Source organism: Echiichthys vipera (assembly GCF_963691815.1).
Source record: "Echiichthys vipera genome assembly, chromosome: 18".
Lineage (NCBI taxonomy): Eukaryota > Metazoa > Chordata > Actinopteri > Perciformes > Trachinidae > Echiichthys > Echiichthys vipera.
In genome coordinates, this window is record NC_139843.1 from 1,005,493 (window position 1) to 1,009,731 (window position 4,239).

A 4,239-nucleotide genomic window follows, 5' to 3' on the forward strand; every position below is an offset into this window, starting at 1 on the left:
TACGGACCTCCAGCCTTACGGACCTCCAGCCTCCGGACCTCCAGCCTTACGGACCTCCAGCCTTACGGACCTGCAGCCTTACGGACCTCCAGCCTTACGGACCTCCAGCCTTACGGACCTCCAGCCTCCGGACCTCCAGCCTTACGGACCTCCTGCCTTACGGACCTCCAGCCTCCAGACCTCCAGCCTCCAGACCTCCAGCCTCCGGACCTCCAGCCTTATGGACCTGCAGCCTTACGGACCTCCAGCCTTATGGACCTGCAGCCTTACGGACCTCCAGCCTTACGGACCTGCAGCCTCCGGACCTCCAGCCTTACGGACCTCCAGCCTTACGGACCTCCAGCCTTACAGACCTGCAGCCTCCGGACCTCCAGCCTTACGGACCTCCAGCCTTACGGACCTCCAGCCTCCGGACCTGCAGCCTCCGGACCTCCAGCCTCCGGACCTCCAGCCTTACGGACCTGCAGCCTCCTGACCTCCGGCCTCCCGACATTCAGACTTCAGACCTGCAGACTGAGCCCACGCTTACTTCAGACCAACGGACGTGTTTTCCATCAACATGTCAGGTCAGAGAGGGCGATAGACCGCGCGACCGCGCCGCTGACAGACGGGCCTCGAGTCTGAGTGACAGCAGTGTTCACGGGGATCATCGTTCTGCAGCCTGGTGACATTAAACTGCAGCGTTTATTCGCTGGACTGCACCATGGTGACCTCTGTGGTCATCAAAAATATGCCGCTGCATGTTGGCAAAGGAAGCAGCCGTTCAGCCGAGGCAGCGCGCTTTAAAAAACGTCACTTTAGTTCTACTTCTCTCCCTGGACGCTCCTAGACGTGGTACGGTTGCACTCACACTGGTCAAAGGAACCAGACTTTAGCCGTGAAACCTGTTTGGGCACGGGACGGAGGAACAGTGGGAGGGCGCCCTCAGTGTGACTGGTGCTGTTCACGCTGTCAGAACCAGACACGGGTCACAGATGAGAGGAAACATCAGGTTCAGGTCCCTGTGACTGCAGAGGGAACGGAGCCAAAGTGGTTAAAAAATGCCGTTTTGGATGCGTTCACCGCCCCGAGCTAACCAGCGTTAGCCCTTTGGGGCTGTTAGCATCTCTCCGGCACTTCTCTATACACAGTTGATAAACCAAAACAAACTGTCTCCATTTATTTGATGGATTTTCACGCTTAAAAAAAAGAGCACGGGTCCATTTTCACCGCACTGACACTTTAACACGGTCACTCTTTGAACCCAAACACTGACAGCGTCCGCGTTGTGCACAGAGGAGCAGCGGGTGACCTGTTAGTGTCTTCCACCTGCTCGCTGCTCTGTTTGTTTCTGTGGGATTCAAACCTTTGCACAGCGTCAGTGTGTGTAACCATCAGAGCACGGCCGGCGTTCACGCCTCAGTGTCGGGGGAGAAACTCAAACAACCTGCAGGTTCCTGAAAAACGTCTTTTCCAAATTTATTTTTACCCAAAATCTTTTATTTCGTCGTTCCAAACGAGAACAGATGCGTCCTTTTGATTTGGTTTGCTTTGTTTTGTGTTTTTACCTTTAGTTCTCAGGGATTTAAAGCACATTTTAGTGCATTTGTGTTGTAAACAGACTCTTTTACATTCAAGTTTTAGCATCAAATGAAACATGAATCCGTCACTAATCTACTTTTATTGTTTCCCTGCAGCTCTGCAGACGTGCGCTCTGCGTCTCTACTCCGAGTAAAGACTCACAGAACCTTGTAAAGGTCAGAATCTGCAGGTTTTATCCACTTATTTCCAAATGTTATGACTCATGACTCATGGAATAATAGAGAACTGATTAAAAATAGAAGCTTTCAGGGTTTTAATGTGTGACACCGAACACAGCGGCGCTGAAAGAGTTCGATGAAGAAGAAAAACAAACGCAGACGTGCATTCATCAGCGACAGGAATTATAACATTTTGGTCAGTCACCGAGTTCATGGGAGGCGTGGTCGCCATGGTAACGGCTGCTTGCAAACAAGGAGTGAATGAGCTGGATGTGTCTGAAACTGAGTCTGAAGCCTCCGTGATTATCGCTTATCAGGCAATCTGTCAGTGTGTGTGTGTGTGTGTGTGTGTGTGTGTGTGTGTGTGTGTGTGTGTGTGTGTGTGGGCGGATGTTCTGCTCAGCGTATTGAATGAAGAAGACGACGCTTCCTGCAGTCACAAGCTCCACCATAACCAGAGCACGTATCCAGGCAACCACGGCTGTGATGAGACCCAGCACGCACACACACACACACACACACACACACACACACACACACACACACACACACACACACACACACACACACACACACACACACACACACACACACACACACACCTGGACTGACCTACTTTCTGTAAAGACCTTGTTTTCCTTGTTTGTTCGTCCCTCTTTATTTCATCTAACTGGGCGTTATGAATGACGGGGGTCGACTCTGCTCGCGGCCCGTGGGCCTGAATCCCAGACGCTCATTATGTAACCGTGCGCCCACGTCCTCCCACTGAAATGAAGGGACTGTGTCAAAAACCCACATCCTGCCTGCTGAACACAAAACAGCGTCGGAAGTCATCTATAAACAGAATATGAACGGCGAGTCAAAGGGCGCCGGGACGAGAGTTTGGGGGCGGCATCGTTCTGGTTTAGGTTTGTAGTAGAATATAGTAAATGTTTGACTTCCTGTCCCGTTGTGTTTCCATGGTAGCAGCCAATAGCGTTGGGCGTTTCTAGTTGCCAGGGTTGTCTGTTGTTGGGTGCAGCTACTGTAGGCTGGCACTGGGTGAAATGGAGTTAGCCAATCGTGCAGCTGCTTGGGAGCCTCAGTGAAGGGGGCGTTCTTTGTCCCAGCAGCTGAGTGAGCGGAGACGGGCAACAACCAGAGTCACTATAGGCCGAGCATTCACTCCATGGACTGAGAGAAAGGAGAGGAACGCCATTCAAACGCACGCCCACATGGCTACGCTGCTCCTTGATGCTAACATCACTTTCATCTGCACTTAGCTGCAACGGCTAATGCTAACGGCTAACGCTAACTGTCAGTCAAACTCCTCTAATCCTTGTTTTGATGCTGTGATTTTCTGGAGGGGACGGGTTCAAACAGGCTCAAACAGACTCCGGCCTCCTGGAGCTACTGGGCCGGGTCTGACCAACCTGGCAACCCCACTGCTGCACTTCTTTTTTGTTGTTGGGACGACGATCTGGAGACTCTAGATGGAGCTGTTCTGATCATTCTACTTATTCAACATGCAGCTTTAAGGCCCTTCACCCTTGACTTCACTACGTCTGTAGGTTTTTACACATTCTGTGGAAAAATTACAGAAATTAAAACAAGATTCTTCAGTTTGAGCTTCAAAGAAGAACTCGTGAGTTTGTTTCAGAATATTTACTCAGAAAAAAGTTGAAGGACAAACAGCAAATAACTCCAAACATGATGAAAGCATCTTAAATGTCCAATCAGGCTTCAACTGTCCTTTGATCATTGCTGGCGTCGCAGCACGACGGCTGCGTCCCCACATGAGCGTCGCGGCTCCTTTACCGTCCGCCTTCGTCGTCCCTGACCTCCTGTTTGAGTCAGTGGCTGTTTGCGTACAGAGTATAGTCTTTGTTTTGCTAATCTACTGCACAGACACGAGTATTCAGCCGCTCACACACAAAGCTAAACATCGATGTGATACCGGAGGAGTGAGACGGGCAGGAAGCTACTGTGAGTTGTTTTCTATCTGTTTAAACCGAACGTTAGCTACAGTTGAAGGAAACCACAGGATGTTGTGACAGTGACGTGTCAGACGGCTTCTTATATGAAGGTATTTGTTTACGCTACTTAGACAGAAGAATCTAAAGGACTACACCAACGTTTTGGAAGTTTTGACCATCCTTCACGATCTGACGGGTGTTTTGGCACAAACTCTGTAATTCACCTTCAGCAGCTTTGCCGATAATCTCAGCGGAGCGGCTTTAAGCGACACAACGAGCTGAACGCACAACGGCCAGCGCGTCGTGCACTCGTGACATAACAAGACTCGCCACCTGTTATGCATTTTACTCTGCTGATTGGCAAACCAACGACCCTAACGACCCTCACGACCCTAACGACCCTAACGACCCTAACGTTGGGAAAGAGTGTGTCAGGTATGAGTAAATAAATCTGGACCATTGGTGACGCCATCTGCCGGGATTCACTCACGTCAAACTCACCGAAACATCTGAGTTTGTCTTCCCACTGCTCCAAAGATCACCGA